We start from the raw sequence: 14,696 nt of genomic DNA, 5'->3' as shown, positions 1-14,696 counted from the left end.
AGGGAAGCACGGCAGCCCCAGGAACAGGGGAGGAATTATGCAGTGCCGCAGGGGCCGGCATTTCTGAGCAGCTGTGTGCTTCTCTGCCGCCTGCTCCAGGAGGTTTTGCAGGAGCCAACTGATCACTGAGAGCTTTAACTCTTAACTGAGCCCTGGAGAGGGATCTCCTTCTCCCTCGCACGCCGCAGATGTTTACACTGGGATTTCAGCAGCGGTTTGAGATGAACTTCAGCTTCAGCAGCTAAACCTGGGAGTGCGCAGAGGTGTGGAAGCGGCCATCGTGCCTCTTATGGACAGCCAAGAGATTGGGATGGACTCTACTCCCATGGTTCTTAGTTGTGCCATAGGTAAGGGGATGTGTGGCACCTGGCATCACGGGAGCAAGGGGGTCTGATGTCCGGGTGTGCTGGTCGGTGCATTCAGGGGGATGCTTTGGCCCTGGGGTGCAGTGATTTGGGGTTGAGGGGTGCAAATGCATAGAGTTAAATTGTAACAGTGCTTGACAGTAAACGTGTGGGAGAAGACCAGAAATGGAGATTAAACCTGATTCCAGATCTGCTGAATCAATGCCGAAACTTCCATCAGCTTCTGCGCGTCCCAGGATGTGTGCAACAGCTCAAAGCTGGTGTGCGGTGAGTTGCCTCTGTGCTGGGCTGGATGGTGTCGCAGCACATCTCATCCTCCCAGGAGCAGCTGATGCTCTTTGCATCTCTGGTCAAAATGTTGCTTTTGACTCCGCGTGAGGGAGATTTGGAGGAAATCTGGTGGCAAGGAAACGGTCTTTAAACAAATAAGACAAAAGATCTCCTGGCTCAGAAGAGCAAAATCCAGTTTAATTACAATTGGTCAGATGTAGTGCTGGAGAGGAAGGAAACAGATGAATGATTAAAGCTCAGTTCTGTCTTCTACCCTCCCCAGATTTTTTCTGGGACCTCCTTCGGTGAAGTGATGATCTGCTTCTTGCACACCTTGCAGTGCAAGCCTATATATGCATGTATATATAGGTATACTCTTGTAAGGCACTGGGTCTTCTGCAGTATATCCCCTTCTGCCAGCAGAAAAAACCCTTTCAGATGGGCAGCACCCAACCACGGGCCATGCGGGAAGCAAATGCAAGTGGCGAGGATGCTCCCTGCCTCCCCCTGCCAGTACCAGGATGCCGTCACTGTCCCTCAGGGCTCAGCGCCATAAGCTGTTTCTTAAACCATGTTTCTTAAACCTGGAAAAGACTTTTTTTTTTCTTTTTGAGAAACGGGTTTTTGAGAGCGGCTGTCTGAGGGAAGGCAGCTCCATTGGTCCCCACAACCTGGGTCTGACCCAGTGCATGCGTTCAGCGTTTGCAACGCTGCTGCTCCTCACCGCTGGAAGAGCCCTCCCTCGTAGCCATGCTGAGCCCCCATGCTGGCTCCCCATTAGGTCCTTTGTTTTATCTTTTTATAGACCCTCTTTCAATTTCGAGTTATGTCTGGATCCGGCTGAATTATTCCTTGCCATCTCCATAAATAATGGCCTTGCTAAATATAGCTGAAAATGGAGGGAAGTCAGTTTGCTATTCTTAGACAGATTTTGAAGCATGGCTCTTCTGGAAGGAGGACTCTCTTTCAAGACATGGTGGCTGCCCAGGGGCAGGCTGGTGGCCCAGCCTGGGAGATACCTCTTTCTGTGGGTGTTTCTTGCATCCATGAAAGTTTGAAGGACCAGGCAGTTGCCTTGAACATCCTTACAGGCCCACATTGCTCTTGGCAGCATTTAGCTTGTTTTTGATGTCTGTGTGTGCCCCGATTGCTTGTTGCCAGCATATTTGGTAGCAGGGGAGGTTGTGATCTGGAAAACAGGCTTTGTGAGGAGGCACTAGAGGAGCTCCAAGCGTAAGGTGGTTAACACTGATGGAGGTAGTTAAAGAAAGAGATAAACATATGTTATAATTACCTCAGGAAGGAAGAGGCAGGCAGTGGTGAAGAGCTAGCTCCAGCCAACCACCTAAGGTGTTAGAAGAGCCAACAGCAATCATTTCAAGTTATCAAGGCCCACAGTGGAAATAAAGATGAGTTTTTTTAACAGCTGAGGTAACTAGCTGTTGGAGCGGCTCATCAAGAGACGTGCTGGACTCCCTGTTGTTGAACGTTTTTGATCTACAATTGCTTGTTGCTTCTTAAATTGGCGAGCTTGATACAGGTAGGGATTGCTAAGAGAAATCTCTGGCTCGTGGGTATGTGGGAGGTCAACTCAGATGAGACTCACTGTCTCTCCTGACCTCAAACTCTATGAAGCAGTTAGTCTATTTTTAATATATCAAAGCAGTGATCAGAGTAATATATGTTACTTACTGAATGCTCTGGACTTTATGTTATTAATACGTGACATGATTAAAACACGTGTGTATCCTTCAGAGTGCAGCATATGGAATGTATCAGTAGGTAGCTCTCGGCGTGGGAAGGGAGGAGATGGTGGGATCAAGGGCCTGAAAGGTCCCTTCCACTCCTGTGCATGTGCAGCACCTGCAGTGTCGCTTTCCGTGGGCTTTCTGGTGTTCCAGCCGTGGTAGGCATCGCTTGGGACCTCGCAGCCAGGTTTTTGACAGGTGGCTTATGAGTGCACAAGTGCCATTGGCTTCAAAGTGACAGCGGTGCCCAGGTACCCCGGGAACGGGGCTCTGTGGGGGGCTCTGTGGGCACTGGGGCTGAGGGCTGCCATGCTCAGAAATCTGGTGGCTGGGCTGAGGCTCACCAAGCGCTGCCTGCTGTGCCAGAGTCATGTCAACGGGCTTCATGGCAGCAGCCTGAGCATCATTCTGTAACTTGGAAATGTGTTTTTGTGACTGGATGAAGTAGCTGGTTGTCCTTCACATGCAGTAAGACTGCCCTGGAAGATGCTGTCTCTGCAGAGCAGACGAATGTTGGTGTCTTGAAGCTGGGGAGCTGAGAGATGAGCAGGGCCAGGCCTGGGGTAGGAGCAACCAGGAGCTGCTGCAACATGGGCTCAGAGCATGATGAGGTGGCTGGAGGGGGTGCAGGACTCCCCGTGCCAGGAGCGTACAGGCACTGCAGGGTGATGCAGCCCTTGGTGAGCAGGCACCTTCTTGCCCTCCTGCAGAATGCTTGCTCTGACCCTCATCATCACCAGCCTGATTTTTGCTGAAGATACGGGAGTGGTGCTGGATGGAAGCCACCTGGAAGGTGGGGTGGAAGAGGAAGACCAACACTGGAGCAAGCCTGGGACCATGCTGGGGGCTGTCCATGGCTGGACTCGGGGGAAGCAGGCACTTGGAGCTGGGGAGGCCGTGTCCTCTCTTAATCGCATTGCCCGGGGGCAGCAGCGGGGTGGGAGAAGCTTCCTCTGGTGCCACTAAAGCTCTTCAGAGGCATGTCACGTGGCATGGCCATGGCTTTGGCTTAGGGAAGAGCCACATCCCTTCCTTAGCTTCTTTTATTCTCTGGCCCTTTTCACATTTCATCCAAGGTTGATTTCAAGTATGAAAAAATAATTATTTAAAAAACCCAAACCAACAACCACCCAAGGCTGGAATTGCTAGGCAAGTGAGAACAAGCTGTGTTTCAACATGCGCTTCTCTCCTTAGCCTGTTAGCAGTACAGATCCACGCTAGCAGTAATGTTTTCTCATGTTTAACAGGAGCAGTAAATGCCAGTGGGGGAGCAAAGGGAAACGGGGGTGGGAATGGTGGAGCGAGGGGGGCAATGCGGGGGTGGGATGGATGCAATGTGACGTGATCCTCCAGCCCCTGCGCTGCTCCCCTGGCTTTTGCCAGGGTGCTGGGTGGCACCCAGCAATTTTTCATGACGGAGTAATTGAGGAAGAGAGTTATAATTTTAGGGTGAAGACAACACCCTGTTACTGCCTTTATTGGGCTCTTTTGATCACCTCTAGTCCTTGCAGTGCTCGCCAAGGAGCCAGTGATGAAGAGCCTCCTTCCCACCACCCACCCCATGGGAGGCTTCCCCGAAAGTTCCCCAGGACTGCCTGGCACCCAGCACCGGTACCTTGGGGTGTTCCTGGGCTGGAGACAGAGTGTCTAGCTGTGGGCTCATAAAATGCTAGTATTTTGAGTTGAAATAAAAACACCCCTCACATACAGGTATGAGCCTCCTCGGCTCCTGCCAAAGCCTCGTCTGTGTCCTGCTTGCTGTGGGATGCCGCTGGAGCTCATACATCCCAACCTGTGGATTGGCACAGGCACCCCAAACATCCAAGCATCCTTTATCAGGACACGGTAATGGGCTCTTGAGGGCCGTTTGAATGACAAGGGACACCTTGGTGCACCTCACTGATGGCACAGTTTGGATTTTGTCCTTGGATACTTTTGTCACATGTTGGGCTGGTAGTTGTTCGCAGGACTGTAGGGCATTTGCAATGATTTTCAGCTCATCACGTACTTCCTCATTAACAAATGGATGTGGCTGCACAATACTTCAGCATTTGAATGTTTAGGGAAGAAGAGCAGGTCTTTAAATGGTGTTGAGATGCCTCTGTTGAGCACCTTGTTCTTCTCACAGGACCTGTACCTGACATGTACCCCAACATGCTACAGCATCACGTATCCATACAAGCAGTTGGTCTCCTAAGTCATCCTGCTTTTCCCCAGTCAAGGATGGTTGCTGGAGCTTGTAAGGTGGTAAGGATGCTGCAATAAGCACCCAGAAAGTTGAACGGCAGTTGCTATGAGCTCACCCATGGCCGTGGGTGTAGGTGTGAGCTGCCTGTGGCTGTGGCGTGGCCGTACACAGGCTGTGTAGCAAATGTAGGAGCCTGGAGTGGCTGTATCCTGACTGTCAGTGTGTGGTTGCACAAAGCTTGGTGTCACTGTTGCTGTCCCACTAAAATGTGGACTTTTTACAAAGGGATTTTTTACATCTCACTGGGACTTTTCACAAGGGCATGGAGTGATAGGATGAGGGGGAATGGTTTTTAAGCTGAAAGAGGGTAGATTTACATTTGGATATTGGGAAGAAATTCTTCCCCGTGAGGGCGGCGAGGCGCTGGCCCAGGCTGCCCAGAGCAGCTGTGGGTGCCCCATCCCTGGCGGTGCCCAAGGCCAGGCTGGACGGGGCTGGGGGCAGCCTGCGCTGGGGGGCCTGGGGGGGGGGTCCCTGCCCATGGCAGGGGGGTGGGACTAGATGATCTTTAAGGTCCCTTCCCACCCAAACCATTCTGTGATTCTGTGATAAATGGGGCCCATTAGAAATTGCACTGGGGCTTTGGTGAGGTGTCGGTGAGGTCCTGGCTGCAGGCTGGAGCTGGTTCACACATGGCTGCTGCAGCTAGTTGATGCCTTGCTTTGCATGTCTGTACTGCACAGAAATAACTTCGGCAATGTAGTTAAATTATTGACTCTCTAGTTTCCTAGAAAAGTGCAGATTCCATTAAAAATTATTCAAATGACCAGTTTTCTTTATGAGTGATGATTTTTTAAATGATTTGTTTTCACCAAATTTGAGAAAAATGGTTTTGTGGATTATACCCACCAGGTGGGAATCAGAGAGTGACTGGGACCACCAGAAAGACTGGAGGAGAGGGCAGTATTTTGCATGCTGATTGTCAGGGCTGTAACTGTATGCTAAATGGTACTTGTGGCCAGTGAGACTTTTGCTTTCAATAGTGGTTGGGAGGACTTTGGAAGGGCGAGAGGAGCTTTGGTGGTGTGCTGGTTAGCAGAACTGGGAGCCTGCCCACTGCCACCAACCAACGTTGGTGCTTTGTCACCGGCAGAGGTGCCTTGCAAGGACAGGTGGATATGTGCCGTCTGTGTGCTGCTTACTGAGAGCCTCTTACGGCTTTTAGCATCTCCGTCATCTTCCCTGGGCACTGGGAGAGGTGGGAGAGGTGGGAGAGTCTGGGTCCAGCAACCTCACGCCGAGGGACCTGTTGTGCAGCACTGGTGTCTGTTTTAAAGCGACCCTTTCTCGTTTGGTGACGGTGAAAGCTAGCTGTCCTTGGTGTACTAATCCAGGAGCCTTCAGTCCTCGGGAGACAGGCAGAAAAGCTGCTCCATCGTTTTGAATGTGAAACTGCTAGGACTTTTATTCCTTGCATCATTTCACTGACTAATTCTGGCTGGTGGTCTACGGATTTGCAAGATAGGGATCAAAGCGGCAGGGAGATAAAAGCCTTACACCAAGCCGACTGAGGAGCCACCATCCTCCCATTTCAGCGGGGTGTGCTGTGATGCTTCGCTCCAGTTGAGGAGTCAGTAGGAGCTGTGCCTGCTCCATCTGCCTGTGGGGCAAGGTGTGTTCGTACCACAGCACGGCTCTCCACGGCTTCCTCACAGGTACGCACAGCCGCTGTTGCTGTTAATACTGGGCTTGATATTCTGGGTTCCTGTCTCATTTCTCAAACTGGAGTTAAACCCTGTCGGGGCAGTTCTTGTTTTATAGTATCTTGAGCCCTGGGGAAGTTTCTAACGCTGAACTTGAGAGTATTTTCTGTACTAGAGAGGTGACGTGCCGTGAGATGTTACTAGAGCTACTGTACTTTGCAGTGCTTCTCAAGCAGTTTGGGAGGAAGCTTATAAAATTACATTGATTTCAGGTACCTCTTATTTGTGTAGTGCTTTGAGAAGTTACTTCTACTGCCTCCGTGTCACTAGGGTCTGCACCTCCACAGGTGTTAAATAGCTTCCTTCCATCCACCAGAAAAGCCTGACCCCACTGGGACGGGGACCTGGATTTCCACGTTGGGTAGCTTCTTCCACTGGTCTGTGCCTGCTTTCTGGAAATCTTTTTGGTCTAATGGGAGCCTGACAGGCTTCCAGGTAAATCCTGCTGACCGTCTCACTATTTTGAGCTGCTGTGATTAGATCATCACAGATTTGTACTCTTGTTAGTTTTCTTCCTTTCCCAAAGTCATCCCTTGCTGTTTTGCTGGTGATGGTTTGTGGAGCTACCTTGACACAGTTGTACAATAACCTACTTTTGGGGAATAAAAATTCAGCTCCAGTGTTCCTTCTGCAGCGTCGTGTGGTCACTGCCTTTATTACAGGGATTAAGATTATATGTTCACTGAGCACAGTTGCAGTCATTTGGCAGTCGAAGTCATTCTTTTCAGTTGCTTAATGATTTACACATTAATTTGCTCCTGCTCAAACTTTTTGGAAACACTGGCCTTCACGTTTCATTGGCATCGTGTTATACAGTAGCTGGTGTGCACAGGGGGCATGTACTTTAAAGTATTGCACCATGAGAGCATCATTTAGGGTGGAAAGGGGCTTGGGAGCTCTCTGGTCCAGCCCCTCCTCAAACCAGTGCCAACTCCACCATTGGAATGGGTTGCTTAGGGCCTTGCCTGCTCCAGTCTTGAACATGTCTGCAGGTGTTCACCCACACCACTCTTGAGTCTGAGTCCCGACTTTTGACTAAACCCCTTGTGAAAATGTTGTGCCTTGTACCCAATCACAAGTTCCCTTCCTGTCTCTTGTGCCTGTTGCTTCTTGTCATTTTGCTGCGCAGACACTCCACGCAGACACTGGCTCCGTTTTCTCTATGACCATCCACTTGGTGTGTGATGATAGCAATTAGTGTCTTCACCTTCTCTTCTCCAGGCTGGATGTCACTCGACTTGCTGCCTGTGCTTTTGCTGATACAGCCCAGGATACAGCTGGCTCTCATCCCTGCAGGAGTGCACCAAAACCTTTTCTGTAGAGACACCTTCTCAGCCTGTCCTGCCACTTGGAGTTGTTGCCTCGCAGCCGCAGGACTTTCTATTTGTCCATACTGAAATTCAGAATTTTTTTGTCAGCCCATTTCTCCAGCCTGTCCTGCTCTTTGGCTTTCCCCACCCATTCTCTGTGCTCCTGGGCCACGTCTCTACATGGTCCCTTTCCTCAGAGTGGCACAGTGCGCCAAGCATCTCCCATAAGAAAAGGAGACCCTCCTCTGGGCACGGGGGAACATGAGCAGCTAGGGCAGACTGATGCCTTGATTCTTGCCCCATGCTTGGAGAGAAGACGTCTGTTTTGTGTCCCCTGCTCACCATGCTGGGGCTGATCGAGCTGGGATGATAACTGCTCATGGACCTGATGGAGATGGCACATCTCAGAGCAGCTCAGAGGGGTCCTGCAGGGAGGAGGTCCTTGCCTTGTGTGAATGAGGGGTGTGCACTGGTATTTTGAGTGCAGGTTTTGCCTTTGAATATCTGGCATCTTAGTGTACCGCTGTGAAGCTGAAAATCCTTGTGAATATGCTTGCTACATGATGGGTGCTGGAACAAGTGCTGGCTGTTGAAATGTGCTTGGTGGGAGTAACGTGGTGGAGAGAACTGCGGTGATTTGCATTCTGTAATTAGACTAACCCAACCGTTTGGAGAAGGATGAGCCTATCTGAAGAACTGATTAAATAAAAAGTCATCGAGATAATGTTTGTGACTACAACGCACACACTTCATCCAGCATCTCCTGCCTTATTAGCCCTTTATCTTGTAAATGTGACTCCTTTTCTAAGAAAATTATTTGCACTTTTAACAATAGGATTTGATAAAAATGTCGCTGGGTACCTGAGAAACTCAAGGATTTCCCCAAGAGTCACAAAAAAAGAGGATCCTTACCATCCCAGCTGCGCAATCTGCCTGCTCTTGGTGGCTCTTTGTGCTGGAAAGGGGAGAAACGTGTGACTGAGTGGCAGGAGAAAGGCAAGAGGAGAGGGAAGATTGTGGTCGTTCCCGCCTGTGCCCCCACCGCATCCCTGTGCCGCACCCTGTCCTCCATCAAACCATCTGCTTTGTGTTGCTGCCCATCCTGGCCATGCCACCAGAGGCTCCCATCTTCACCCTGAGCTGAAAAATTGGACGTGATTACAGTTTAGGGCCCAGGGGCATGGATTATGAATTAGCAAATAAATGAATATTTCCTGGTGGAAAGAGCTGAAGGAATTGGACGCTGCATTAGGCTGCCCACCTGATTAATAGCTGTTTTTCCTGAAGGCGGAGTTATCTGCTCTTCTGGGTGTTGGATTGTTGTGTTTTTTTTTTTCCCTCCTTTTTGCTTAGCATTGTATTGATGGACTATAAAGCAATAAAGTGGGCTTGGCAGCATTATGCTGCAAGGGTCAAAGCAATGAGGGAGCATTGCCACAGTAGCTGTTTTAGCACAAGTTTTACCGTAGCATTCCGTCTCCTCACACGGTGGGGCGAAGTCCTCCTTGCCTTGCAAGCCTCGTGCTGTACCTCTTCTGGCAGAGGGGTAAGATGCAGATAGGAGAGAAACATCACGATTTTGTGCAGCTGACAGCATCCCATACACACAGCTGCCTTTTAGACAGCTTGTTACTTCAGTTGCCAGCCAGGGCTGCTCCCCACTACCCAGCCCCACCCACCCCCCCCCTTTTTTTTTTCCCCTTCCCTTTTGCCCACATCACTGCCAAACATTGCAAAAGAGAACTTTGTAAACCAGCCACTTTCCTGCAACCTTCCCCAAAACTGTAGCTCAGCGTCACTTTTTTTCTCTGCACATAAGCAAGGCTGCTAATACAAAGCCAATTGCAGAGCTGTTTACAAGCAGCTCATCTGCAGCCCCACAGCTGGAATTAATTCTGATCGTTACTTAAAGCAAGGACAGGCTAGCAGCTTGCTTGTCTTCTCGTAGGGGCTGTGAGCAGCCTTGGAGTGAGTTGGCAGAGCTGGGGTGCTCTAGTTACTCTGCTTTTCCAAATGTGAGTGTTTTTTCTCTTCTTTCATTAAATGACTCATTCGGGGGGTGAAAGGTGTGTGGGGGAAGCCGGTGCTTTCTATGTGCTTTATAAATAAATTAAAACGTGGTCAGTTAGGGAGGTGGCTGCTTTGTTGTGGTGCTCAGTTTTCCTGGGGGCTCTTGTGTAAGAGTCACAGCAGGGCTCTGTGGTGGGTCTGTGGGCAGCCCTAGTCCTAGCACCACATTTTTGCCTCTGGGGCTGCCCTGCCAGGGGGCTCTCCAGGTTATTGTGTGCAGTGTTGGACTGAATCCCAGTGAGGAACAGAGAAAAATGATGCTTTAAAGTGAGGTGGGTCTCTGGGATGTGCCTGGTTGAAGCTCACTGAGGTTGGACCCGGGGCAAGGGGGAGTATATGTTTTTTTTGGATTAATAGTAACTTCCAAGACTTGCAGGAGTTATCCCAGGTGATCAGAGTGCTTCAACAAAGTGATGATGTGCTGGAAGTTATTGTGTTTTGGGCAGGGTTGGGTTTTTTGTTTGTTTGGTTTTACCTGTGCGAGTGCTTTAATATAAAACAGAAGAGAAATTTCAAACAGGTATTGCAAAATTAAAAATAGACCTGTTTCACTTAGAAAATTCTAAAGCATTTGAATGTTTTCCAGTTATTCAAGAATGCAGTCAGGAGTTCATGGAATGTGTCAGGCTTTTTTTTTTTTATTTAAGAAAAATTTACCGTTTTTCTTGCTGGAATCAAGTTTTGTGGGAGGAGAGGGCTGAAATGTCTCACACGAGCTTGCATAGCAGTAAGCCACATCTGGTGTGCTGTGTCCCAAGTTCTTAGGTCAATGAGAAATGAGCTGATCTCCAATCATGGACAAGAAGACTTGTCCTCTTTCAGTAAATTCTGCTTTTATAATATGATTGTACATGTGCTATCAGCTTCCTTTGTGCTGACATTTGGAGTGATCTGTTTTAAATGAGCAAGGCTGTTGTCACTACTTGGCTTTCTTTGTGGCTGGAGGTCAGATGAGCTCGTGATGCCAGCTGGGTTTTGTCTAGCTTATTGTGTCCTGTTGTATTGTGACACCAATTAATTGATCATGAGTTAATCCATTGTACATGACTGTAAATGCTAATGGAGATGGGGGCGAGCAATTGTTTGAGGTGTCCCTTCCCATGCAGAAGCTGGGATGCCTCTGTCGGCAGAAAATAGGACTGAAATGATTGATGTGTACAAATGAGCCTTTTCCATGGGATGTGACTTAATTGGTGTTGGTATCAATGCCTTTCTGGGCTGCTGTGGATGTTCAGACAGTGCCTGCTCTTAGCCAAGTGCCTGTTTCCATACAAACAGAAGACATCTGTAATCTGTGGTCAACCAGGCTGAAGAGCTTTTCACTAATAAGCTATGAGAGTGCTCATCTGAGGCAAAGTTCTCACATTTGCTAGTTAGTTTAATTAATGTATATAACTTGCTCTATAGGAAAGATTAACTTCACCTCAGGCACACAAAAAAAAAAATATTACTGTTGCTGCTAAATATAAAGAGAACACTTCATTGCCCACAGCTACTCTATATTCAAACCAGGGGCTTTTAGAAGTGTAATACCAATACCCTGCAACTAAACGCCCATCCAGCAAAATCGGATGGGATTTCACTAATGGGCTTTCCCACCCTCCCAGTGCTCACTTAGGAGCTCACTGGGAGCCCTCTCCTTGGGCGGTGTGATGAGTCAGAGAAGGGAGTGGAATTCCTGGGTGGTATGTGTTTTTTTATTAAGGATTATGGTAAGTTGTAGGAGTGATGCATAGATTTAGGGCAAGCATTGGAAATTGTGTTTCAGTAAAAAATAGGTGTGAGTCCTTTCGTTCAGTGTTTACCAGCCAAGCTCTGAACTCCTTCACTCTTTAGTTCTTGGTTTCCTCTTGCAGCTGATCTGGAGAAACTGGAGCCATGTGCTCTGCCTGAGCTGTTCAGGTAATAGTAGATATGGATGGGGAAACCAGAAAACTGGGTACTCTGCTACCTACGGGCTATGTCATCTCAGCAGTGTGAGATAAGCTGTCTGGTGAACCCTGGAACAGATGTGGTGGACACCAAGAGTGGAAACACAACAGGGCAATATTTAGATGTGGGTATTGCTGTTTCTGAAGACCTTCCTCCTCTTGATTGATTGATGTTGATGAGAAATACTTGAAGCTCAGTTGGCCAGTTCCTTCATTACTCATTCGCTATGGGCTGATAGCCAGATCGGTTGCACTGGAGATGGGCATGGCAGATTGATCCATGAGGGCAACTGTGGTCTTGTTCACCAACCCAGGTGAACCAACCAAAGGTAGGGCAGACCCAGTGTTCACGTGGCAAACAGGATTTGAGTTTAAGGTGCTTTTCGCTCTGACCTCTGGTGGGTGACTTTTGTGTGGTCATATTACTGCAAAAATGTCCAGTCCCCTGTCTGCAGCAAAACTCCTCGTAGCTGGGAATAAGGAAGGTGCATAGTGGCCTTCTCTTGCCAGAACTGTTTCCCACTGCTGCCTGTGATACTCTTCTAGATGGGACTGAAGCTCATCTGCTCCCTGATGCAGTGGCACGTCTGCATGGTGTTCAGCTGGTCCAGCTGGGGTGGGTTTTACTAGAAAACATTGCCATGAAATGGCTGAATTGGTGTTCAGATACTCTTAAGCTACTCTGGAGGCAGTAAGCCCTGGTTGCTTGCATCCCATGGGGGGCCTGGGTTTTGTCTCTGCAGAAGAGAGTACAGAGAGGAAACCTTGAAGCTACCCAAGTCAGTGCAGCGAGTCAGCCAGGGGGAGGGTGGGAGAGGGCTGAGACCTCTGGGCACTGCAGTTGTGCATCAGGTGGATGATACTTTTGAGTGGCTGCAGATCTGCTGTAAGCAAAATCATGGTCTTGCCTTTGTATAATTCTCTTTATTAAGTCTTGAGTTGAAGCAGCTGGATGGAGTGTGTGTGGGCAGTGCAGAGCTGCCATGCTGAGTGCCATGACCAGCACTCCTGGCATCTTCCATGGCTGATGGATGTTCAGAGCTCTGGGCTTGGCTGGTTTCTCTTCGCATTTCTCTAACTGCTGGCTGAAAATGTATGCATAGCGCATGGGAGGACACGTTGCTCTGACCCCAAAGGCTCTGCAGTACCAATGTGATGGAGGAGTTCTCACCTCTGTTTTTATTGGCGTGGAAGCACCCTCTTGATCGGAGGTGACAGTGGATGTGGAGGAGCTCAGCCTGGGCTGCGAACCCACTGTGGGAGCTGGCAGCGCTGGCAGTTGTATTTTTAGACATCTCTCCTCCGAGGCAGGAGCCCAGGCTTCCTTTTCCACTCTGGGTGTGAAGCACAACTGTGCTGGCACGGTGGATGGTGGCTTCGGTGAAGGTGTTGGGGAGCAGCTGTGCTGGAAACACAACTGTTGTGCATGGAAGTGGGAAGTACCTTCACAGTGGGGCTGTGATTCAGCCCTTGCACTGATTTATGTAATCTTCACTAAGCTACTGATACTGCCCCGCAGGCTTGAGTGGTCTTAATGTGCCTGTATCTTGATGTCTTGGTGGTCTGTAGTCTTTGAATGGTCCAAGTGCATCAAACCTGCTGTTGGCCATCCCCAGCTTGTGTCAGCGTGCTTGGCTGCAGGGTACTGGCTCGGAGCAGTGCTGACATTTGGTTGGTCTCTTGGTTTCTGCTGCTGGGGGTGAATAAACAGGCAGAAATAAAACAGATGGGAGTGTGCAGTAATGAGGACAGCTGAAGATTAATCTGTGGGTCAGTAGTGCTTCACCAGTGAGAGTTGCACAGCTGTAGCTAATACAGGAATAAATTAAATTGCAACAGTAGTTAGGATTGGTGTTGAAAACTTAAACCTGCTCCACAAATTGATTGCACAGGGAAATATGTCCAGAGAGGAACTTGTCTACCATTGTCCCTATTTAAAGCCTGGTTTGTTTTTAGGGTCTTGTGTTTAAAACAGGTGTTAAAACCACTTTAACTATGCCAGTGCCAGCAAGGGGGGAGAATTTGGCACAGAAAAGCCCTTTTACAGGTTGCCCGGAGAGGTTGGGTTACCTCCATCCTTGGAGATACTCAGAAGCTGTCTGGACATGGTCCTGGGCAACTGGCTTTGGGTGGCCCTGCTTGGGCAGGTGGGTCACACCAGATGACCTCCAGTTTCCTTCCAACCTCAACTGCTCTGTGATTCTCCATGAGTGTTGACCCAAAAGGAACTGCAGACCTTACAAGGACAGTCCTGCTTTACCTATATGTGCTAGCTTTAGGGGAAACAAGAGTGAAGAAAAAGGAAATGTCCACATTGCTGTTGGAAGATTAAGAAAAAGAAATGGAAGAACAGGTATTGGCATGTTTTCTACTGTGGCACAGGATGACAAGAACTGGAAAATGCTCCTTTTTCTTACACTGTCAAAACATGATGGCTAAAATTGCCCTGGCAAACTAATTTTAACCACGTGCTGTTATGTATTTTTGAGTAAGATCTGTAAAGCAAGCCTTGAAACCAGCATGCTTTGTGGCTGTGCCCTGCCTCAAGAAAACACTGCTGTGGGGCCATGGAGGATGTGGTGGTTGAGGGACATTGTCACTGCCCAGCCACGGTGGGTGGGTGCTGGTGGGGGGCCTGTGGCTCCTGCTGCTGCCAGGCTGCCGATTGTATTGGCAGTCCTGTGTGATGGGTGGCCATAGGCTGGGGAAGAAAAAAAGGTTAGAAAGATAGGTCATGCCCGTGGTGGGGAAGGTGAGCCAGCCTGGTGGAGAAATCCATAAAAGCAGAGTAAATCCTACTGGTGTGATGAGTGGGAAAGTGCTCTGCTTTACGCTGGTGCTCAGCAAATTGGCATTCTGCTGTTCAAGTCACACATTTCTAGATTTATTTCATTATTTCTCCATTATAGCAGAATTATTTTATGCTTCTTTTTCCTTAATGTGTGAAATCCATGACTGCTTGGCTTTGCTATCGCAAGGCTTTGTAACGCAGCTCTGTAATACAGATGGCTCTGTCAAACCAAAAATCGGCACATTGCGTGTGCCCAGATG

At 49.0% G+C, this 14,696-nt stretch overlaps 1 protein-coding gene and 1 long non-coding RNA gene across 2 annotated transcripts in view; one reads left to right on the top strand and one right to left on the bottom strand.

Annotated features, from left to right (window-relative positions):
* Positions 1–14,696, top strand: part of MDGA2 (MAM domain containing glycosylphosphatidylinositol anchor 2) — a 393,582-nt gene that overhangs the window by 5,371 nt on the left and 373,515 nt on the right. The gene's annotated exons all lie outside the window — the stretch shown is intronic.
* Positions 421–13,840, bottom strand: LOC121091797. Its single transcript, XR_005829044.1, has 3 exons — positions 13,802–13,840; positions 6,274–6,275; positions 421–430 (listed from the first exon to the last, which is right to left on the bottom strand). It is a non-coding gene; the product is annotated as an uncharacterized LOC121091797 (long non-coding RNA).

This window comes from Falco naumanni, chromosome 7, assembly GCF_017639655.2.
Source record: "Falco naumanni isolate bFalNau1 chromosome 7, bFalNau1.pat, whole genome shotgun sequence".
Taxonomy (NCBI): Eukaryota; Metazoa; Chordata; class Aves; order Falconiformes; family Falconidae; genus Falco; species Falco naumanni.
The sequence above is the reverse complement of the archived record's forward strand: the minus strand, read 5'-3'. Positions and strand labels throughout refer to the sequence as shown.